This window comes from Ambystoma mexicanum, chromosome 7p (assembly GCF_040938575.1).
Source record: "Ambystoma mexicanum isolate Mex_15411 chromosome 7p, UKY_AmexF1_1, whole genome shotgun sequence".
NCBI classification, from domain to species: Eukaryota; Metazoa; Chordata; class Amphibia; order Caudata; family Ambystomatidae; genus Ambystoma; species Ambystoma mexicanum.
This window is the reverse complement of record NC_090939.1, coordinates 221153477-221178982: the sequence shown is the minus strand read 5'-3', so window position 1 is coordinate 221178982 and position 25506 is coordinate 221153477. Positions and strand designations below refer to the sequence as shown.

Here is a 25506-nt window from a genome sequence, read left to right as displayed (position 1 = left end):
GAGATGTGGCGCCATTCGGGACCAGTATGTATGAAGCTGACCTGCTCCATGACGTCAGTTTTCTTTTTCCCATGAACTCTGTATGCATTGGGAACAATGCCAATTGTAGCATTTTCTTCTGCGTCATGCATGCTCATCATGAGGCAGATGTCGATATCCGACCCCCACAAGATTTTATTTTCCTGTATTGTTTGGGGGGGAAACTACCTTCAGGATTGCAGGTCATGGCAATCCATGCACCCCAAGGTACATATAGGTACATGAGCATGTTGCAAAGCACCTCGCTCTTTGCCACTTTGCTAGAAAGAGAAGTCATTAAGGCACAGAGCCGAGAAGAGAACAGAGCCAATCTCTGACAAGGATGGGTTAGAAATACCAATGCAAGAGGTGCCACTCCGCCAAACGGTTCCTCCAGATACCATTTTTCATCTGGGCTGTCCTGGATACTCGGTTGGGGAAGCAACCCCCCCCCCCCACCCTTGAGGAGGGAGTCACCAATGTCAGGCTGATCAGCTGTTCCAGTGCCAGAACAGCTTACCAGCAGCTTCCTTCCCCCGCCTCTTAGGTCTCATGGCGTCCTGCATTTTTCTAGTGCCAGAGGCCAGACTTGGGATGCAGTCCCTGCAATGGCTCCTGCAGGGTTAATGGTCCCAATATTTCAGCACTTTAAAAGACTTTCTAAAGGTGTGTTGGTCGGTGGCCAGCAATCTCTCTTGGTGGGCGAGCAGCGAGAACATGTTGGTGTGGTAGAATTATCTGGCTCCTTGGCCCTGGGCCAGGGTGTGAAGAGGGAAAAGGGGACGATCCCATTCCCCGTATAAACTATGGCGAATGACATCACGACCTAAGCACCCACCGCGGGATTAGTTCGACCCTCTCACTGCTGCCCCGGATGTCAAGATCCACCGTGGCCAAGGCCCGCCTCCACAAGCCAGCCGCACCCCACACAAAGCACGTGGTGGGACACCAAATGGAGCTGAGATCGACCAAATGGACCAACTCCATGCAAATATCCTGATTTAAAAACTTTGCAGAACGACGTGGCTGTTGACACCACCATACGTGTAGGAAGGGGCATGAATACCCCCAGCACAACCACGGCCACTCTTAGAGCTGTCTGGCGCTCCATTCCTGAGAACCATTGTCCACAAACTCAGGCACCCCGCTCAACGGCTGCGTGTCTTCATGCCGAAATCCTCCCGAGGCCGGAGCCTCGTGAAAAGCCCAGCAGCTGTACGCAGGTCCTCCCACCCTCCAGTGTTGTTCGAACGTTCCCTGCGAGCATGGGGAAGGCTACAATAATCTCCTGGAGGTGGCGAGCTGTGATCGAGTCCCTACATCGCCTCCCACCATGGGGCATCAAGTGCCGGGCAGCTACAACCTCGTCAGACGAAGTGGACCGCCCCTGCACAAGCACCACGCACAGCGCCGCACCGGGTCAAAGAGGGCCTCTAGGGCAAGACTGAATGTTTTATTCGTGCTCGGGTCACTCCGCTCCCCGTTGGCGGACCAAATCACAATATTGATGAACTTAACTCCTGGCTCGGGGGCAGCCATTCAGGTACGTGGGGGTGGGAGGGCAACACCGCAATCTCCCCTGTGAACACAGACCGCAGTCCCTTTGCCCCCCATCCACTACACTAACTTGATCAGTGGACAAGCATAAGACATTTGACACAGACTGCCATCTCACCCTGCAGCCTGCTTCTTGGGGCATTAGGGCCACTCTGCTTCAATACACGTGTGGCAAACCAAACCAGATCACTGCCCACGAGCTACAGGCATACCACAACTAAAACACCACCATTAGTAAGGGTGTAAAGCAGCCCTCATCTCCTCCTGTCAAGTGCCCCACAGACTCCAGACTGAAGCACCAAAATCCGGAAAAAGGAGCCGGAACATAAACCCCCCACCCTACATCTCCCAGCTACACCCATTGAAACATTGAGGGGTTAACACTGAATCTGACTACCTGCCACCAGATACAACCACCGAACACCACAGCCAGGGAACCAACTCTCCTCCGCTTTCAACTACAGGCCCCTAGGTCTGGGTGAAAAATAAAAATAACCAGTGTCTCACATGAACATGGCAGGTGGCGCCAAAAACAAAGAAAAGAAGAAGGGTCCCATGGACGCATTTGCAAACTCCCCCAACCAAGACCACAATACTGAAACCATCGAACCATCCGGCAATCCTCACCCTGACCCCTCAACACAAAGTATGGCTCCATACATGGCAGCTATGGAAAAAGGCTTCGCATTATTGCCAAACTAGATGATATTGGCGACATCGCCTCTATCCGGATAGACATCAAAAAACGTAATACCAGGGTCTCTGAAGCGAGGACAGGGTCTCTACCCTAGAAAACACAGCAAGCACCCAAAGCAAAACCATGGACAGGATCCAAAAAGAAGTCCAGGCCCTCCAGAATAAATGCGATGATTTACAATCCAGATCTAGACGGAATAATATAAGAGTGGTCGGGGTGGCAGAACGCAAGACCAACGTGTCTTGGAACAATTTCTGGAAGACCTACTCCATTCACTATTCCCAGACGCACAATTCTCAAGGCAATTCCTGGTTGAAAGAGCACACCGGGCACCAGACCCTCCACCCAAGCCCGGAGCCCCACCAAGAACGGTTTGTAGCCAGGCTACTCAGATATATAGACTGGGATTTTATCCTCCGCTTGGCAAGAGAACATGGTCCTCTAACGTTTGAGTCTAACTGCGTCCACATATACCCAGATTTTTCAATGGGAGTACAAACTGTCCGTAGATCCTTTGACCCTGTGAAAAGAGCACTTAGAGAACGGAAAGTAATATATGCAATGCTGTTCCCCTCCAGGCTACGCATCCAGCATGCAGGCAAAACACAGTTTTTAGAGTCATCAGAAGATGCCATGTCATTCATTGAGCGTCACATTCTGGAAACACCTAACGAAACCTGAAACATAGGTCCCTAACTAAAGACACAGGAAGAGAAGCAATGCCCAGGGTGTTCAAAAATCACAAAATAGCAGCACACCAATCTACAAGTCAATTGAAGCCGCTGCTCCGCAATAGGTCGGGTCCACACGGGGCCTCTCCTCCACTCCAGTTAACGTTCTCTATTGCAAAATTGCATATGGTTTTGTGGGATACACCGCCCGATTGGGGGGGGAAGGTGAGGGTTTGGGGAAGGGAAGAAAACTGGCTAGCTGCCGGTACAGGACAACGTTTTGTTGTCTAAATGTTCGTAAAGTTATTAACTATTGTTACAATAACGAGAAAAACCTGGCATGGTTGCAAAGGGAAGAAGACTACCACAAAACTGAACTAATAATGAGCACATTACAGATACTTCACGAATGGCCCATCAACAAATGACCAGAAGCACCAGACTTCTATCCTGGAATGTGAGAGGTCTTTTGAACCCAATCAAGGCCAGAAAAATAGTTGCATATGCCAATAGACACAGAATCGATATTCTCCTGCTACAAGAAACGCATACCACAGAGCAAATGACCAAATCACTCGGTCATGCTTGGGGCCCACAGGTGTTCACGACAAATTACTCATCGCAGTCACGGGGAGTCCTGACACTAATTCAATGCAGACTGGGATTCCAGGTGCAAAAAACTAAACTAGACACAAACGGAAGATTTGTAATATGGGGCCCACTACATGGCCACAAACTAATTATCATAAATACTTACAGCCCCAATGCCGACACACCAGAGTTCTATCAGCAGATTGTGATATCTCTGATATCCCCAACAGAAGAAACAAGAGTGATATGGGGAGGATACTTCAATACTATACTGGACCCCTTACTTGACAGGACATCCACGGTGCCGCAGACAAACTCAAAAGCAGCACTTACCATAAAACAGGCCATGTCTTCTCTACCGCTTGCAGATGCCTGGAGAGAAATACATCCCAACACCAGAGACTACACATTTCATTCAAATGTCCATGGGTCGAGCTCCAGAATTGATTACTGGTTCTGCTCCACGAGCTGCTTCTCAGGACTGAAGGAATGCACTATACTACCTAGAACACTCTCAGATCACTCGCCAGTGGTACTTGAAATCCAGTTCGGGTCACCCACACCAGAACGCCACCTACGGAGAATGCCCCCTGACCTCCTACGAGATGTCTTACTCCACGAAGCACTCTGTATCGAAGTGCAGGCCTTCTTCGACTGGAACCAAAGCTCGGTGAAATCACACCACACAATCTGGGAATCCTTTAAAGCGTGGCTAAGAGGACACCTGATCTCCAAAGTTCACGGCATGCTGAAAGACATACGCACCCAGCTAGCCCTAGTGGAAGACCACATTAAAGGGTCAGAGACAGAATATACAAGAGTACCAGAATCTGCAACACTAGCCAGGCTACATGAAGCCCTTGCTAAATTCACGACACTAGCAGAACAAGAGATGTGGTACACAACGCAACCAATCAAAGCCAGGAAATATGGAGAGGGCAATAAATCCGGAAAGCTGCTGTCTAACCTTGTCAAGTCAGAACAGGGACACAGACAAATCACCAGCATTCGAGACGAACAAGGCACGACACATGTAAACCACTAGAAGGTGAACAAGGTGTTCCGAGATTTTTACAGAAAGCTCTACACGAACACGGACCAAGTATCAACGGGTGAACTGCAAGAGTATCTGGACTCCTTCCCACTACCCAAGCTCACTCGAGAAGAAAGTGCCACTATTGATCTACCACTAACACTAGAAGATCTACAGTTGGTAATTAAAGACCTTAAGGTGGGCAGAGCACCAGGGTCGGACGGCCTACCGGCAGACCTGTACAGTATCCTTAGAGACAAACTGGCCTCATGGCTCCTAGAAGTATGGGAAGAATCACTTGAATCCGGAACACTCCCCCCTGACAATGAGAGAAGACATCATCACTGTTCTGTTAAAACCGCATAAGCCCGCACATTCTCCTGCCTCGTACAGACCGCTGTCCCTCATTAATGTCGACCCAACATTTTTTGCCAAGGCCATAACCAACAAACTGAACCCGTATATGACTAAACTGGTCCACCCGGACCAATCGGGGTTTATTCCTGGACGCTCTACTGCCTTGAACCTCAGGCGCTTCTTAGCCATTACCTCCCAATTAGACCACCGGGCACAGATGGTGGCAGTCACCCTAGACGCAGAAAAAGCGTTTGACTCCATCTCATGGAAATTAATGTATGGAATCCTGGGTAAGATGCAGTTCGGCGCATGATTTCTCTGAATCATAAACCTACTGTACCACGACCCTACGGCCAGAGTACAACCCAACAAAACGCTATCATCCACCTTTACACTACAAAGAGGTACCGGGCAAGGTTGCCCACTCCATTAATATTTGCACTAACAATAGAGGGAATGGCTGCGTGTCTGCGTCATAACCATGCCTGGAGAGGGATCCAGATAATGGGATGCCCACAATTTATCTCCCTCTGTGCGGACGACACAATGCTATACATCAGGAACCCTGACATCCATCTTGCACCGGTACAACGAGATACAGTCGAATTCACCAAACATTCCGGTTATAAAATCAACCAAGCCAATTCCGAAATAATCCCACTGACCCAGTCCACTATCCAGACTGCAGCTATGTACGGCTTACGCTGGTCCCCTACCACTTGTTAGGGAGAATTCTCTTATAAGGCTAATTTCCCAAACCTAGTGAGTCCCCCAGCAGCTTTGCTGGATTTTTGGGGTTTGTTTATTTCTCCTGCTAAGAGTGAGACTCTCTTCCTCCCACTCTTAGACATGATTTGAGTGTCTGACTCTGTGTGTGCTTATGGGCTATGGGGTTTTCTTTCTATTCCATAGGGTATCATCTATTTTGTGTGTGTGTTACACAGCACCCTCAGTTCTGTAACACAGGGGTGTCATAGTGACCCCCAAACATAGACTCCATACCCTGGGACTGACTACTGTCTCCCAGGGCATGTAAAGTCCCCATTGACTTTACTAGTCCTAAATTGTGAACAGAACCAGTACAAGCCATCATATTGTGGAAGTACTGGAAGGGGTTAATTATATTGCCCCTGGGACTTTTTTCAAGGGGGCACTGTCCAGTCCCCCCTTGCCGAGTTTCAGGCTGGTGGCAGTGGTTACCACGCGAAATATTCCACCGGAATATTCTCTATGGGATTTTCCCATTGATTTTAAACGCACCACTTTTTGGTGCAATGTTAAAGATACTGCCGGTTTATTTATTTAATATTAACTCCCTGGTTGGGTCTTTTTGCCAGAACTCTTTTCTAAAATGGCGTTTGTGTCCGTCTCTGTAACTCTGACCAAGGTCGAGCCCTTTGTTCCACTATTTTGGCGGGCTTCTCCACAAAAGCCCTCCAAATGGTGCCCTCTGTCTGGGTTCCACAGTAGGGGTGGAGGGGGGAATTGGCACCCTGGAATGCGTTTCCTCTGCAACCCAAGTCGCACTCTACTCTGATTGGCCCAGTGGTGAGCCGCCGGCTCACCACTTAGCATGTGTGATTGACAGCTAGGCTGATGAATGGGGGTTTTTCTGCATAAAAGCAGGGCCTTTGGGACTGGAACTTCAGAAGTCGCCACAGGACGTAAGAATCCGAAGAGGGAAGACGCTGAGCCATCTGCAACGACGACACCACCGGTGGAGCCCTGCTGCAACGACCTCACCACTTTCCCGACGACAAGAGAAGATCTTCTGCTGGACGAGTCTTCTTCCTCTGAGCTGGTGGGACCAACCAGTTCGCCCTTTTCGCCTTCCAAAGACGTCTCTTGGTCGAATCGCCCGTGCCAAGCACCCCGGCGGCTGGATAGCCAAGCTTCACTACTTTGACCGTGAATAAAATGAACGCTCCTTTTATTGACGAACTCTGCGGCTGGTCTCATCCGTGTGCAGTGCAACGACTCCACGTTTCCTCCTCGACGAGATCCTCTCTTCCCCTGGTCGAAACAATGAACTGCAACCACTGCCAGGAACAACCGCCACCGCTGCAGCTTCCTCTCTGTTTAAGGTACTGTGTCCTGCTTGGCCTCCCTTTCTTCGGTTTGCCTAAGGTGACCCTTAAATCCTTGGCTTGCCAACTGGGTTGGCCCCAGACCTCCTAACTTTACCTTCTTGAATCGCCCCAACCTCTTTTGAACATTCTGCAAAGACTTTTAGTGCATTTTTTAAACTGCGTGATCCTGGGCACATTTCGCTTTGCTCCATTTTAAGTGGGCCTGGCCTATGAACTTTGGCTCTACAGTCTATACTGCCTTTATTCCCTTGCTGAGAACTCCTAAAAGTGTTGGGTCCTGTTTTATTTCTATGTTCTGCCTTTTTCTCTCCCTTTAACTGAACTATTGGAGTGCCATCAGGTTATGCGCTCACCTCTGTTTAACAAATCGTGGTGTTTTAATTCTGACTTGTCTCATAGTTATTAAGGGAGGTGTGTATACTTTACCTGACTGTGTTTTAACTTGCTTTTGATTTAGAGTGTTAGTATATTGCCTAAAGTGTGTTTTAAATAAATAATTATATACTTTTTAGACAAAGCTCTGGTCAGTGTTTGTTGGCGCTACTGTGTTTTTAGCCCTATTGTGTATACTCCTATATACTGCCCTACTCTTCTTGAGAGAGGTCTGACTGCTCAGCCACAGCTACCGGGTAAATCTGGTTGCTGCAGACTGCTACCAATTGGGTTTACTGCTTACTCCTGTAGTCTTAATCTTTTTGCAGTGTTCCCCAAGGGAACTGCACAGGATTCTGCCTAACACCACTGCAAGATACTTGGGCATTATAATGGTGCCAGACAGATGAACCTTGTTTGCCAATAACCACGCTCCATATCTGACACTATTGGAATGCAAACTCAACGCATGGATCAGGCTGCCACTGTCCCTCTATGGTCGCATCGCCTTACTGAAAATGTTGGTAGTGCCAAAGCTACTATACCTATTCAACGGTATCCCGATCTGGCCGGGCAGGACATTTTGCGACACACTAAAAAAAACGTGCCTAAGTTTCATCTGGGGAGGGCAGACGCCCAGACCAAGCTGGTCCAAACTATGCGAGAATTACAACACAGGTGTCCTGGCAACCCCGGATTTCCAACTATACTACTACTCGGCACACGCACACTTTGGAAAATACTGGTCCAATACTGTAGAACAATTTGCGCACTTACATGCAGAAAAATGTGCAGCATCCCCCCTGGAACTCAAAAGCATGATGTTTGCCATGGTACCAAGAGAACAAACAGTGGCCGACCTGATGGAATCGACAGTGCGAGCATGGTCGCAGATCCTCAAGGGAGTGGTTGTGAAATAGCATACTGGCCACACTTACCCATATGGCACTACCCAGGTCGGGAACCCACAATGGACCGCACTATACAAACATCATGGGACCCTGAAAAGCAAACCAAAGTTGGTGACCTTTTCCCGGAAGGCCGGTTCCTCATGGCATCAGAGATCCAAAACAGAGCAGGAAAAGGTCTATCCACAACTCTACACTTCCAATGGCTAAAAGCTTCCTGCAAGAAGAAATGTCCAACCTTCCCGATTGCTCCTCCAACCCACAAGTTCATAACTGAGATCCTTACAGAAGACAGCTTCCTGTATAGCGTTTTGATGCTACAGGATAACACAGTCCAATACACCATCCAAGAATGACATTAAAACCAAGTGGGAAAAAGGCTTGAACGTCCAGATAGAAGAGCAACAATGGACAAACTATTGCAGATATACAAAAACCATCTCCCTCTGCGCAACTTTAGACTTGTCCAATTCAAAATTTTGAACCACCTGCATATTATTCCCAAGCAAATCTCCAAGTTTGACCCCTCCAAACCACAGTCATGCCCCAAATGTGGCACACTTAATGCAACAGCCATACATATGTATTGGGAATGCCCACCAATCAAGCAATTCTGGAATGAAGTGGCAAAGACTATGAACTCTATTTTAAACACAAACATTACGGTTACACCGTCGAAATACCTAGGAAAGGCATCGGTCAAAACCCGCAGACTGTTTGCAGCGGGTGGACCAGTGGCCAAACGGAACATCCACAGGAAATGGAAATCAAAAGATCCCCCAACACACCAAAGCTGGATACGAGATTTGATTAACACACAAGAATGAATGCGAAGAATCTTATGTTTGAGGGCTCCAGTCCACCTCGAGGCCCAAACACGTATGGGCTCCCCTCAGAACATATTTCATGTCGGAAGAAGACAAGACGAGGACCATGAGAACTGGAACCCCCTCTGCATGACCCATTATGTTCTGTCTCCTTCCCCTCCCCCACACCCCAAATGTTGTATAATTTGTCGCACTATATACGTATGCCATGTATGAATGCTGTATTGCCTTACATGAAACATGACCTTCCCTCAATGTTAACATGTCAGTATTAAAAAACTTTCTTCATGTAACAATTTTCATGTAACCATTCTTAGGGACGACCCAAGTGTACCACCTGACCTCTTCTCTAGACATTCAACATCCTGCATCCCCGGGTGAGCAGGTGAGCCCCTCCAGCCCCCCTGCCCCTCCAAATCTTGGGCCTTGCCTTTTTGCTGCCCCCAGGCCCCGCGTGCTGCCTTGCAGCCCCGGCTCTCCTTGTCGTTCCTTCCCGGCCTTAAGCCTGCCTTCCAGCCCTCCCCCTCCCAGGCACAGATGATCACGATTTTTGCACCCGGGGATCGCACATTCAACATCCTGCGTCCCCGGGTGAGCAGGTGAGCCCCTCGAGCCCCCCCCCCCCAAATCTTGGGCCTTGCCTTTTTGCTGCCCCCGCGTGCTGCCTTGCAGCCCCGGCTCTCCCCGTCGTTCCTTCCCGGCCTTAAACCCGCCTCCCAGCCCTCCCACTCCCAGGCACAGATGACCACGCTTGCTGCACCCGGGGATCGCACATTCAACATCCTGCGTCCCCGGTGAGCAGGTGAGCCCCCCTGCCCCTCCAAAATCTTGGGCCTTGCCTTTTTGCTGCCCCCAGGCCACGCGTGCTGCCTTGCAGCCCCGGCTCTCCCCGTCGTTCCTTCCCGGCCTTAATCCCGCATCCCAGCCATCCCCCTTCGGAGATTGGTTGCCTCCCTGGCCTTGCCTGTTCCCCCCTGGGCAGCCCAATGCCCGGCATCCCGTGCGGCTAAGGGCCCAAGGACAAGGGCGGCTCCCACATTGGCGGTTCCAAGGTGCTTCTGCAGGTGTCGGCAGGGGAAGCCAATGAAGCCACCAGACACCGACAAAACTGTAAGTGCTGGCATGGGTGGGGGGGTAGAGAAATTACTCTACTCCAGAAAGCTCCTGCCACTCTAATTTACCTTTCAATGGCCTAGGCTGCTACAGACTTACAGCATGCATTATTAAAGAGGTATGTGACCACCAGCCTAAACCTATTCATGGCTGGACAGCAAACACTGCCTGCAGTATAATGTTAACAAGTACCATACCCTGAGAGAACCACAAAGATTAGCCTGCGCCAAATCTAGACAGAAATGTGATTGTTAGCATATGCCACACTTAGATGGAACTCTCAAGCTTAGCCCGCGTCACATCTAGATAGAAATATGATTTTTAGCATATGCCACACTTAGATGGAATTTCAGAAATGTGATTGTTGGCATATGATTCTTAGCATGCACCACACTTATAATTCTGAACCTAGCTTGCGTTGCATCTAGATAGAAATGTGACTGTTAGCGTGTGCCACACTAGTATGGAATTCTGAACTTTAGCTTGGGCCGCATCTAGATAGAAATGTGACTGTTAGCATGTACAGCACCTAGATGGAATCCCACAATTGCAAGGACAGCAATGCCAACTAACCAACCAACTAACAATTCCATCCCTCTGCATACACCTCTCAAACTATAACCAAACACAACCACAAGCCTACAAACGCAGCAATCCGCACAAACTTCACAACAATGCAACAACAAAACAAACCACACATAGACTTGTACAACAGCACACGACGACTATGGACCATAAAACACCCCAAGCCCAGCCAACGGACCCACCGGGCTGAGGCTGCCAACAGCACATCACTGCTCTCTTGCACTTTTCCAGCTTATTCCCACTAACCCACCCCATCTCCTCTCCTTTTTCAGAGCCGCCAGAGCACCAGAGATCCACTTCGGTGGTGACAGTGCACGGTACAAATGTCCTTTAACATTAACATACCACGAATATTTCCTTCTATACTGACCCTACCACTCGGGGAACCAACCCGGGTAGCGTTAGGTTTAGGGGCAAGTTTTCCCAGTAGACGCACATTGTGGCGCCACACCGTTAGAAAAAGGGCCTGCAAGCCCATTTTGGATGATACGTTCCTTGGGTACCTACGCTCCGAAAACCTGTCCCTGTCTGTTTTTATGCAATAAACAGCAGTAACTCTTTGCTCTTGTGTGTGCCTCATACTCCTTTGGGACATGGGAGGAGTTGGGGCCTCCCCACCCCCGGAGGTCTGCGAACGGCGCTGCCGACCCCGGGAAATTACCCCGACAGGTGGTAATGGAATTGCCACTGAAGGGTTGGGGTGCTCACTGTGAGGGATTTTTATGTGAGCGGTCTTTGGTCCGCGATGGAAGCTCAATGGCACATTAACGGGCTGGAAGTGCGAGCGATCAGGTTAGTCCTGAAAGCGTTCGCCCCCCCTTTCCAAAAAGGAAGCATGTCACGATTATGACAGACAATACGGTGGCATGCACTACCTGAACAAGCAAAGTGGTATGCGCTGCCCTCCCATTCGCAGAGAGGCGATGCAGCTTTTGTTCTGGCTTTTAGAGAATCAGATCTCAGTCTCAGCAGCACATCTGACAGGGACGGAGAGCGTATTGGCGGACACTATGAGCAGGCATAACATGGTCTCACACGAGTGAGGGAGGGAAGTGTGCCAGGAAGTCCTAAAGGAGGTCTTCTCTCAGTGGGGTACCCCAGCAGTGGATCGGTTTGCCAGAGTCCAACGGGAAGTGCAGACAGTTTTGCTTGAGGGATTGCCTGCGAGAGGCGCAATCGGGGATGGATTTCTGGTGAAGTAGACTTTTGACCTTTACTATGCCTTCCCTCTGATTCCTGTCCTTTCGTGGGTTCTCAGGAGGCTGCAGAGGTTCTGAGTCACACTGATCTTGATTGCCCCGGATTGGGCAAGGAGAACATGGTACTCAAAGCTTCTGGACTTGGCCATCTACCCGCCTGTCTGGTTGCCTCAACGGCCAGATCACCTATCTCAGTTGGAAGGTTGGGTAATCCACCGCAATCCCTCAACCTACATGCGTGGCTCTTGAGAGGATGAGGTATGAGGACTGGGACCTCTGAGGAGGCTTTTGAGGTGTTGCTAACTGCAGTAGACCGTCAACAAGATCGTTGTATGTGTACAGGTGCAGCAGATTTGAGGGGTGGTGCAGGGAACGCGAGGATTACCCTATCTCTTGCCCCACCACTACAGTGATGGAGTTCCTTCTGTCACTTGCCCCATCAGGTCTTCAGGTTGCAACAGTTAAAGGATACTTGCCGACTTTCTATGTTCAAAAGGTCTTCGGATCAAGGGTTTTCCTTTATGATGCTGTTATGGCCCAATTCCTGGAGAGCTTTGTAAATAAGTTTCTGCCTGTTCCCTTTGTTGTCCCGACTGGAACCTTAACTTGGTTCTCACTTTACTCATGGCAGCTCCCTTTAAGCCCATTTCGGTAGGCCGGTTTTATAAAGTTTTGTTGTGTAGTGAACACCCCGCCTCCTTCACACATACTGCTTGGGGAATCTATCTGATGAGAAATCTGCTGGAGAAAAGCAATCAATTGAAGGAGAAATTACTTAATGTAATGTTCTTTCTATGCATTCTTCTCTATTGGGAGAAAGGCAAGCTCTTGTTTAAAGGGCTACTGTTTAACTTATTGGTGTATTTATGCATTCTTTTTGCGTTCTCATTCCTCAGAGTCCTTTGTTAGGCTTTTCTTTTTTCTATGAGTTGTGGCTGTTTCGGCTGAATCGTTTGGTTCCTCCGCCGCAGTGCCTGAGCTTGAGGGGGTTGGTTGGTTCAGGGGTAGTGGGGGGTGTGGAGCAGAGATACAGGCGGCGGCATAGTTGTGCATTATATGTACGACTACCAACGTCACATTCAGATTTTTCGACCGCTGCATCGAGGCAAGATGGATCGACGGCTGAGTCGAGGTTCACTACGCCCCCAGTCAAAAAATAATTCTGAGCACCAGACTCTGAAATGGATATCTATCTGATGAGGATTCTGCAGGAGAAGAATCCATAGGAAGAATATTAAGGTAAATAGTTTTTCTTCTCCCTAACATATAGGAACCAGCAACACAGCCAAAACTACATCCTAACACTGGAACAGGCCTATGTACCTGCATCTCCTGGATTTCCTCAACCTGTTTTAGTAGCCTGCTCTGCATCCTGTGGACATTTTGACTTAACTTATCTTGCTACATTTAGCGTCTCTCTGTCTGGAGGCTATGCTGCAGTCTTTTTTCCTGGGTTTTGTTCAGGTACTCCGTGTTCTTAGCAGTTTCATTCCAATGCTCTTTGGCCATCGACACTAGGTCTGAATCACCTCTGATCTGGTCCCCCATGGTCATTATTCTGAAGTTTGCTTCATCTGCCTCTCCCCCTGGACTGGTGACTTGTACTTACCTTTGTAGCAGTAATCGGAAATCTGCCTACCGACTTTCCCCTGTTTGTCATGGGACAACTTGTGTTGTGTGGTTTGTGATTTTGAGTGACACTTTGCAAATATAAAGAATGCATATAAAAGAAATCAATTGGTTTTCTCCTCCCCTTCTAAGAGTGAAGCCAGACTGCTTTGTCAAAGCCACCATCGTGAGAGTCAGGTTGAATTAAAGGGAAAGCATGCCTAACATTACAATTTGGACTTCTTGTTGGTGGGGGTAGAGGAATCTTGAAGCTCTTTGGTGAGGGGTTTGAAAGACTAATTGGGTGTCGTCCAAATTAGTCAAAAATACTACCACTGGTAAGGTGACAGAGCAGCCTTCCTTCTCCAGTATGGCATCTGGCATGGATTCACATGCTCAGGAATATTCCCTGTCGTTTCACTTTAAAACTGAATGTACACCTTCACAAGATGTACTACGTCGACCGCAATTCCAGGAAGAAAGGTCCTGAGTCGGCCAAGATGTGCTACGCAACCTGCTCATTTGAGGCGAGTCTGTTCCAGAGTTGAGTGTTATTGCTTCTGTTGAGCCCTGCCACCTCATGTGGTTGTGTATATGTACTGCTGTGTAATCGATATTCATGAGCATGTGAATCCATGCCAGACCCCATGCTGGAGAAAGTTTTAGTTACTTACCTGTAACTATTGTTCTCCAACATGGGTCTGCCATGGATTCACATGCGAACCCTCCCTCCTTCCCCTCTGTGCCTCTTCCTGTTTCATACTGCTAGTTACGTGCTTACCAAATCTGAAGATGCTACAACGGGTGGAGCTTAGGGAGAGGAATGTCATTTGTTGGGGGCAGTGTGACCCAGGGGACAGTGACTGGTTTAGAGAAGAAATACAGTTTTAAAGTGAAGCTATTTTTTCTTTTACCAAGGATTCCCGGCCTGAAGACAGGAAATATTCATGAGCATGGGAATCCATGGCAAACCAATGCTGGAGAACAATAGTTACAGGTAAGTAACTTAAACCTTCCCACTTAATCAAGGTACATTTGGCCCTGCGGAAGCATTCAGTAAAACACAACACCAAGTATATTCTGAAAAGGTCATTATTTACATGATTTTATGTAAATACTGCCTGAAGGCATTGCAGTGCAGGGCAGAGGAATTATTACTACAAGGTTAGATTACAATCCAGCATCAAAAACACCAACCTTCCATTTTAAGATTTTGGAAACTAAACTTTTAAAATGTGTACAAAAACTCAATAAAGTATGTGCTAAAAAATTCAGCTGCAAAGCGTTCCAAAATAAAGATTCATTAGTTATCCTTGTTTTAGACACAAGGGATTTCAAGACAAATTTTTATTTGCTCCTCAAAGAGCGAGATCCACCAGTTCTCCCTTTTAAGAGCTGCATTGCTGAATTTGTGTCTTTGATCTGAATATGTTGACTCCCCTTATTCCTCACTCCTGCTCTGATCCTTTGAGATCTAATCAAAGCGACTACCAATGGCATACCATCTGAGAAGCGGAGCAATGATCGATGATGTAAGGGCCGCTGACGTAGATTGTGAACAGCCAGAGCGGCAAATTGGCCCGCCTGCTACTGTAGATAGAGTAGCGAAAAGCACTGGATCAGTCCAAGCTGTAAGTGATTTCAATCCAGCACTCCAACTAAGTCAATGCCTAGTATGGGATGCCCAATTGAAACCCTTATTTATATATTTTTATGTCAAAGTTTGTTTAATTCTGGATGATGTACCCTTATATCGTCCCTCTCTTTGAATTCCCCCGATCTCACTGAACCAAGAAATAGGTTTGTTTTGCAAATTAAAAGATTTATTTGAAGAATTAAACAATATATAGATTACACTTTTTTGAATATCACACTTATGAATATGAACAATGATCAGCAATGGGTAATATTACAATATCGACAATCTCTTTAATCAATTAGGAGTAGAAATAGGAAGAATAGTGTAGCAGAGAATACTTTTTGTGGGTTCAAAGAAATGCAATGAGATGAAAGACTGCAACACAGAAATAAACTTGATATGAATTTAACCAATGTAATCACTCTTTCCCCTGTGACTACTCACTCCGCCTACTATGCAATATGAAGAAATGGATTGAGGGCATGCAAGTATCAGGACTAACAATCAACCATGCAGTTCAATCCCAATTCCCCCAGCGAGCTCCGAGAGAACAGGAATGCTTTAAAAACAGGTCAAAATACTTTTGAATGTGATTTGCAATGAATGGGAAAATGCTAAAATTGATTTTAATTCACTAAATGGATTCAGAACTAGTGAGAGTTGCTTTGGATTGGTCCAGGTCAACACTAGCAATGATTGTAGAATGATTAGCAGATGGAAAACGAAATTCAGAAGTTGAAATCAGGAAATAGCTATTTTTACATGTGGTGAAATTGAGCCAATTTGCAAATTCATGGCAACTTTTCCGCGTGCGTGAAACCTGATTACAGCAACACTATAAGGAATTGGAATGTTGTTTTGGGTTTGTTTGAAAGCTGAGGATGTTAGCTTCAAAATGAAATTCAAAGTTAGAGGTTTTTGTGAAGGTAGATTTTTCAGAAACCGAGTCAAGATTTCAAAAATGAGATTGCGCTTTAAAGATTAGGAACCAAGGTGGACTTATACTAAGGAGCCATGAAAGTACAAGATACCCAACCGGACAACCACCAGAACAGGGCGCCTTCCGCTCTGATTGCTGTGCGCCAGGACACTTGACTTTCTTCAGAAAATATCAGCGCACAGATGATTATCGCTACAATTATCACAGACTATATAATGAGAAGAATTCAGGATTGGCACAAGATTCTATAATGCAGTTCTGGATAGGTTAACATGGATTGAATAGGATTCCTTTAAACTAAGAGGTTGGTTATGGACAGTCCTACACTAAATACTTACAACTATGGCTTTGAAATGGAATGGGCCCGTCAAAGATCTGGTCAAAGGTTTGGACTTCACTCGCCACCGGACAGGTCTCAGGCACTGGGTTCTGCTCTCAGCAAGGCCCTCTGGTCTGCGCGGCCTCTTGGACTGGATCTGACGGGTTGGGTTACAGCTCTGCGGGTCTGGATCTTGGTTCTAGCATGGGGTTCTTAGCTAGAATAGCCAAACAGCTCAGCCAGGCTGTTGGATTTTGTGGTGCCCCTTGGAAGTTTAGGGGTTAGAATCAGGTTGCTTAAGATTCTGAAGGCCAGCTGAGAAGAGTTCAGCTTTTTGGGTTAGGCCTCTCTGCTTCAAAGTGCTAGAGTCTGGTTTCTGGATCTATGTCTGGAGCCAGGATCTTCCTGCAGGGTGCTACGCCAAGAAATCAGTTGATGTGTGGAAAGTGTGTGTCTTGTCTGTCCTCAGCAGTCCCTATTTATCCATTTCCAAAGTGGGTAGGAAGCTGATTATCTATGCCCAACCCTCTAAGGATCTGATGGGTCAGAGAATTCCCTGTCCCCTGATTTGAGAAGGGAACAGTGTGTCATCGTGTGTCAGAGTGATGCTGCCATTTACAACCTAGGGAATAACCTCCCCTTTGCTTTTACTTAGAAAATCTATTTTTCCCAAAAAACCTATTTCCCATATGCACAACTTGTTCATAAGACATATTTACATGATAGATTAATTAAGGCACGTCTTTGTTCAAGTCCCAAGTTCCTGCGAGCTTTAGTTCATAAATGACAACCTTTTCGCACTTTTGGTGGGTTTCTCAATGTTAGTTCTGCACCAATTCTTATACATGCATACACATCCCATCTGGGCACATTCCTGTAATTTTTCATGTTCCGAAGATAAACACAATGGCTACAATATGAATAATTTCGGCGGTTCAGCCTCAGAACATCGCACAGATTCCAAATTAGTTTTAAACTGTGAGCACATTTTTCATTTTAACAATCTCTAAGTTTCATATTTTTGTCAGTTCAGTACAATTTGCTGTAAGCATTTTTCTAAAACATACATTTACTTAAACTTCAATCCACATTTCCAGTCTGGCCCGCCTCCAAAATTTGGGCTGAGTCGGAGGGTCACATGGCTTGCCTTCCTGCCAGAGCTGCTGTTGTCAGTCACACCCAAATTAGCATTTTCTATTCAGTTCAAGGAACCCATTGTTTCTTGCTCAGGGCAGCAGAGGAAATCTCCTCCCCTTCTGATTAACATGCCGATGTGAAATCCTCTCCTTTTGGTGGGAATGAACAAGGTGGGAGATTCTCAGGGAAAGAAAGCCTCTTGGAAGTTTTAGCTAAGTCAGGTTATCTTATGGTCAATTGTGACATAGTTCTTTGTGAAACATTACATTTATAAATTTAAAATAAGCAAACATATCTTTTAATTCCAGTCTTTTTCAACATGAAAATCAAATGTGTGGCACTCTATATGGCATTTGATGAAATCCCTTCTTTGACATATTTAACTTTGAAAACGCAAGTTTCTCCTGTCATATTTAGAGATTGCCAGCGCCTGTCGGAGGCGAGTAACGGTACTGCACCCATTTTTGACAGATTTCTTTCCATCAAGTATCTTTAAAAGTGGATTTTGTTCTGATAACATATGATGCTTGCTGACATTGTAATTGTATGGGTTCTGGAAGTAGCATGATGTGGAACACCCAACAAGGAGGCTGGATCTTTAAGGTGGTTTGTGAGCCATGATTGTTTTTGCAATTTCGACAGCCAGGAAAAAACTGATTTTTAAAACAGCTCTGTGTTTCTTTTGCAATGATTTTGCTCTGTGGGCAGTCAAATGTGAGTTTTGGCAGTGGTCTCCGGTGTTACCACTGACATAGGCAAAAGTGGGTGGCAGCCTATTTTTCAGATTTTTACTGCGCACTTTCTGGTGATTTTTAGCGAGCAGCATGCTTTCCGGCAGCCATTCTGATGTTTCTGCTGCAAGCAATGCACAGTAATGTTGCAGGGCCTGGACCAGTGGGTTGAAACATCCCACAAAGCACAAGTGCATATAAATGGTTGAAATCAACGGTGACAGTATAATTTGTTAAAAACAAATCATGGCATATTGGAGGACAGAGTTTTGATTATTTCCCCTCATGAAGTGACCCCAGTAGACACTGGGATCGAGGGGACAAAGACGCCTCCTTTAGGTCAGTGTGTGAGCGCGAATGTGTTCGCTGGTTTAGAATGGTCTCACAGCAACAACCATGAAAAAGAAAATTCAGCACTATTTTCCCAAAAGAAGCCGCCACAGCCATGCGCCCTAGAAATATGAGTCCAATTGAGGTGGAGCGACGAGAACCAATCGTAGATCAGGCACAGTCGCAGCAAATAACAAAACATAGTACAATGAGCAAATTCTGCTGTTCTACGAAACAAAACTCTTCTCAAGTCCAATTGCGAAATAATACAATCGGCTAACTCCATCTGCGGAAGTACAGTCTAATCCAGGTCAAAGTCCTGTGGGAAATGTGAAAGGGATACAAACTTCCAATGTCACGTTCCAAGCCTTGAACTTTGTTTTGAATTCCTTGGTAAATCTTTTCGAGCAACTTAAAAGTGAAGTTCATTTGCATTTGGGGATTTTATTGGAACTAAGAAAGGAGGTTGGAACTGTAGAATCCTCGTTGGTGGGACTTAACAATGTGTTAAATACTACAGTGACCCCAAATATTCAGGAGCTGAAGCTGGTTACAAACTCGAATGTGAATGAATTAGTCAACAGAAAGGACATGGTGGGGTACATATATACAATGTTGTAAACACAGCTGATAACCAGTGTAGACCCAAAGTCCCTTAGGACTTCTGATTTGGAGCATAAGGTTGCTGAGGTTGAGATTATACCAAAATGTCTTCAACCAGAATCTTTGATGACACCCCCTTGTCTGATTCTGTTCTGGAGGAGTTCAGAAGGTTGGCTCAAGTGGCAGAAAACAAGGACCAATCAACAATTGAATAGAATGTTTAAAGAATCAGAAAAACTGAAAGTGATAAATAAAAGGCAGAGCTCTGACAAAATAATTGAGACTCATGGGCGTAAGCCCGGAGAGGATTTACAGCCAAAAAGCCAAAAGAATCAGAAACAGTGTAACTACGAGTTTTGTGCAAGCTCTTTCAAACCCTACTCCACAGTCAGGTGAATCTAGAAGCAGACATCAGTTGAATCTAGAAGCAGACAATCAAAGCGTTCAAAAAAACAAAAAAGTTGGTTTGTGCAAAATCAAGAATCTGCCATAACTGAGAGGGGGGGAAACGGTGGAAAAAGCTCAGTATCCATGGTGGAGGGAGATTTGCAATGTGCTCCCCGAGTGGAAAAAATATGTATTGGCATTCAGACAGTGGTGGCTCTAGCAGTTGGGAAAGATTGTACTCTGAAAACACAAAACTCAATCCTGCGGAAAAATGAGGAAACTAGCCGCGATATTCCTAAGGAAAAAACTATGCTCCCAGCAAGAACTACAGCTACAGGTGGTTCCTTTGGATGTAGTCCCAGCAAAAAAAGAGAGAATTGATATCGCCTCAGGGGCAGTTGATCTCCATATTGTGTGATCATCATAATGGGGGTAAGGGGATAGTGAGTCAAAATTCCAGGATTGGTGACTCTGAAAATACTGAAAGAAATATTTGTATCCCGGACCAATCCAATCTAAAAGTCCCCAGAGCCTCAATCTTTCGTCCTTATGCCATACTGAGACTATGGTTGAAATATATTAAGCCAAAGATGGCTGGGAGAGCATTAAATCGTAGTACGATCCTATCAATTTTCAAAACAATTCCGGATCTTTACCTCCTATCAAGTGAAGACATCGAATTTGTCTGCTTCCCAGACCGAAAGGATACATCATTGTTGGAAATAGGATTCAAGTCGAAATTAGCGGCGGAGGCTATTTTTGCTGCTAGGCACAATCTATGGAGCCTGCACTATGAAGTGCTAATTAGTTGTCCTATAAACGATCTGGGAGCCAGTAAAGAAAGATCTCCATCTAATTCTGGAAAACTAGCCAATTCAACAAAGAGGGATCACACTCCGAACAAAACCAAGACTAAAGTTTGGTCCTATGTTGCCAGAAATCTTAAGCCAGTTTTTTGAGAAATTGGGTGTCACTCAAGATTCTCTCTAACTACAGGATTTTGGAGATTCATAAATTGGAACACTTGAGGTCTGAATTCTTTTAGACCAAAAGCTATGAAAAGTCTCCTCTTTGGTGAAAATTACTTGATCCTACTTCAAGAAACTTGGTTGATTTGATAACTTCCAAATAGATGGATTTACTAGCTTGCGTCAGCCTTCTACTATAAAGAAATGTGGCCGTCAATCAGGTGGTTTGACAGTAGCAGTGCAAAATTCTTCTGTATCAAATATGGAAGTGATTCCAGTTAGAGTGAAGGGTTTGCAAGCTGTTATATTAAAAATCCCTTCTACGTCAGCAGAGAAATGGGTGGCTGTAATTAATGTATACTGGAATGCCGATTGGGGTGACCAGTTTTCTTTCTGGCAAAATGTATCTGAACTTCTCTTGTTGATAGTCACGAAGTGAACCGGTTGAAATTATTTTGGCAGGAGATCTAAATGCTCAATGTATAACTGCATGTGATTTGAATGGGATAAAGGGCCTAAGGACGGCCTCGGGGAAGGGTGTGCAATGGTTAACTTGTTTAGCCCAGTGGTATCTTAGCCCGTTGAACGGTGTAATTGAGGGAGATGTGCCACAAGCTCAAACCTGGAGTCGGGGAGTGTCTGCATCTATAATCAATTATGTTTTCCTATCTCTTCTGTTCTTATCCATATGTGGCTCTTTAAAGTAGGGGAAAATGGTAATAGTGATCACCATATTCTTCTGTGTGAACTTTGGGAAGCAACCGTGCCACCTACAGCCCAATGTCCACAAGTAGGAGGCACAACCCTGAATGGTAAGCTCTCTGGAAGATGTATGCATATGAGTGACTTAGAGCTGATACATGTTTGCTCACCAGCTAACTTTCTAGACTTCCTCTGGTATGCTGAAAGTCTGAGGGAAATTAGGAATGGGAAAACAGTAAAGCATTGTCATATGTTTAATGAACAAACTAGCTTAATGAAAAAGTCTATGTATAAAGCTCTCTGGCATTTGAGAAACTTACACTTTGGAGCCACAGAATTCCTTGTCGAAAAAAAGATTATACACAAGGTCTATAGAAATTGGGTAGGTGGACAAAAATATCTCCATCAAAGAGATGGAGAATTAATGCTAGAGACCTTAGGTAAGAAGAATTCCCGAAATTTCGGGGAGCTGGTTACCTATCAAAGAAGTCACAAGTGGGGTTGCAAAGTAATGTAGTGGCAGAGATGGAATTGTATGATCACTTTACCCAGATTTATTGGAAACCCTCTAAATAAAATCCAGTATAAGGGGAAGCCTGTGAACTGGTCTCTAGAAAGGTCAGGAGAGATAATATTGGAATTGATTGTAAAGTCCTCCGCTTCTATGGCCTCTGGTCCAAATGGATTGACCAATACAAATATGAAGGAAAATGCGCCTCTATGGTCAGAATTATTGAAGTGCCTCTTTGAGGAAATAGTGAGGTCGAGGCAATTTCCTGTATCTTGGAAATCCTCCTTGGTAATCCCCATTTTCAAGGGGGGAGATCTAACGATTCCTGGGAATTATCGCCCAATCTCTCGCCTCGATGTAACATCTAAAATCTTTGCAGAGTTGAGAGAATTGGGGGAATGGATTAACCAAAATAAGATCCTGGGAATATTTCAGACCGGATTGAGAAGAGGCTCATCAACATCTCTGAACGGCCTGGTCTTGAATGTGGTGGGAGAGAGTTCATAGCTACGGGGAAGTAAAATGCTCTATTGTGCCTGGATCAACCTCTCAATAGCTTTCGATACAGTGAATAGAGAGCAGCTTTGGTCTAATCTGGAAGCTTGGGGGATCCCAAGGCCGCTTCTGGCAACTTTGGTCAGTATGCATGATGACATCTCTCTGAGGATCAGACTAAATGCAACTGGCCAACTATCCGCTCCAGTGAAGGTGGAGAGAGGGGTGAGTCAGGGATGTCATCTAGCCCCCCCTTCTCATCAACCTTTATCTCCGATCTAGATGAGACAGAGCGTTTGCCAGTCCTAGAATAGATGATGTGAATGTAAGATGGCTGGCATACGCTGATGACATTGTATTATTGGACCGCTTTGCTCTATGGTATTGATACAAAACAATTACTGTGGGAAATGAATTGGGAAAGTGTTCAGGGTCGTTTGTGGAAAAAGACCTCGAGTCTACCTAAATCACTCCCCATGGTCCAGCTTGAGGTTTGAACTGGGGATCTTGTCCCTAAGGATTCCTGCCTCTCTGAAACTTGAGGAGAACCGTCTCCGGTTCCGGAAGCACCTCAAGACCATCCTCTTTGCTTCTGCCTTCTCTCTTCCTCTCCCCTGCTGATTTCCTGTCTGATAGTGCACTGGTCACCTGGCTACCCTCTGATTTCGGGCTGAGGTCCCTACCCGCCCCATTGCACACCTGCACTGCCTCCCGGGAACCCTTGCACTTGGTTCTGCATCTGTAACGCTACAGTCCCCCCTACATGCACTTTTGGACACCTGCTGGCCGCACTTCTTGTTATTCTTTTGATCCCATGTACAGAACTGCTCCCTCCCCTTTCCTCTGGCACTTTTCCCCTCCCCTGGACTTGCGCGATCTCAATGTCACTGGGAATAGTAAGATCAGTGTCTATGTCCATCCTCTGTTCCCCCTTCCTTGCCTTGTTGCACCGTAAACACTTGTGTATAGGCGCGTTACAAATGCCATATCATATCATGTAGAATGGCGCCTTATTTCATTGTATAGAACAATACTGGTTCCCCGGACAGATTCCTTAAATGACAATGTGGAAAGACTGCTAAACAGAAAATCCTTGTGATTGCTAATGAAGCTAAAACATTTTGTATTGGAAATCCTGGCGATTGTGAAAGTAATGAAAAAAGTTTGGCAGAGAATCCAATGTCCATTAAAATAGTCCTTAAAAGAAGAGATTGGATTTGTACAATAGATGGATGCAACGTTTTAAACTAGCTAAATCCTTTCTCTGTATTTTGACTCTTATATTCACAGTGAGAAAAGTTACTTGTTAATTATAGTACACTGTATAAATATTTTTTAAAAAAAAGATTTCTCAGAAAATATCATCAGGAGGCTTGGTGCGGCTCCACATCTGCACCTTCATGCCTCGACCGCGCCTCTCCTCAAATTCAGACATGACGTTGTTGAATGTACTTATAGCATGCACCATGCTCCCTACCCAAGTTGCTTTTTTCCATGTGCTCTGCACGCTGTTGGGAACGTGGCACACTATTTTGCTTTTCGGTTTCAGTATGTTCAGTAGACCACACCCTATCAGGATGGAGCCATTTCAATTGCACCGGGCTGGACCATGTTCTGGACTTCATGTCCGATTTAGCGAGCTCATGGAGCTGGTGGAGGGCCTGCACAACCCGAATGGGCTTGCTACGTTTCCCCGACGTCCATCTGCAGCAGGCTACACCATATGTGCCCCCTAGGGACCCATACTGTAAGATCTTTGAAAACGTAGTCATTGGCTTCGGAGCTCTGTCAAAAACCCTGCTCCAGTAAGAGCTCACGGATATCTTATATGAATAGCCACAGAGATGAACCTGCCGTTTAACATACCCATTGCGGATCTGATTGCGACACTATGGCAGCACCCTTGCTCGATGCCAGTGGTTCACCGGGAGCTCACAAATAAATTGAAACCAGCCATAGGTGTTGGGCTTTTTCTCTACGTGCACCTAAGCCCTGAAGGACTTGTGGTCTGGGCCCTGGGTGTCAATTAGAGGACATTGAATTAGAACCTTCCTACCGATAGGAAGTCGGAAAAGAATTGACACGCTTGCAAAGATGATTTTCACTTACGGAAGCATGATACTGAAGCCGGTCAATTCCTGCCACACTTTTGCCAACATTCCCACATTCTCTGGAAGGTTATCACAGAAGTGGAGGCTCACCTGCCAGATGGCAAGCTTATGGACAGCTTGATATGGCATTTGTAACGTGCCTATACACAAGTGTTTCAAGGCGCGACGAGGCAAGGGAGGGGGGGACAGAGACAACAATCTTACTATGCCAAGTGACGTTGAGATCGCGCCAGTGCAGGGGATGGGGGAGGGGAAACGTACCAGGGCATAGGGAGAGGGGGGGGTGATGTGCATGGGATCAAAACAATAACAAGAAGTGCGGCCAGCAGGTTGCAGGTGCAGGGGTAAGTGCAGACAGCAGGTGTCCAAAAGTGCAGGTAGGGGGGCTGTAGGCTTACAGATACAGACCCAAGTGCAGGGGTTGCCGGAAGCAGTATGGGTGTGCAACTGGGCGTGCAGGTACCTGAGCCCGAAATCGGACGGTAGCCAGGTGACCAGTGCAGTATCCAACAGGAAATCAGCAGGGGAGAGGAAGAGAGAAGGCAGAAGCAAAGAGGAAGCTTTTGATGTGCTTCCGGAACCAGAGATGTTTCTCCTCAAGTTTGAGAGGCAGGGAGGCTGTTCTAGAGGGAGGCCCCAGACAAAGAAGGAGATCTACCACCAACTCGTTGCTTGGAGAAGCGACTGACCCTGAGGGAGTTGGAGGTGGAGGAGTCAAGAGCTAGAGTAGGAAGGTATTTACGAAGAGGGAGTTGGAGGTATTGAGGACCCAGGCCCCTGAAGGCATTGTAGGCAATGCAGAGGGTCTTGGCCTTAATCCTTGCAGTCAATGCAGCGATTTCGGTGCTGGAGAGGTGCGATTCCTGAGCTTGAGGCCAAGGACAAGTCTTGCAGCCCTATTCTGGATGAGTTGTAGAAGGCGCAGAGTAGAAGCAGGCAGATTTAGAAAGAGGCTGTTGCAGTAGTCCAGCCTGTAAGACAGGAAGGAGGCTGCTTGTCAAGCCCTC

General features: G+C 46.3%; 1 protein-coding gene across 2 annotated transcripts in view; it reads left to right on the top strand.

Moving 5' to 3' along the window:
* Positions 1-25506, top strand: part of TTC3 (tetratricopeptide repeat domain 3) — a 2698168-nt gene that overhangs the window by 1706541 nt on the left and 966121 nt on the right. The gene's annotated exons all lie outside the window — the stretch shown is intronic.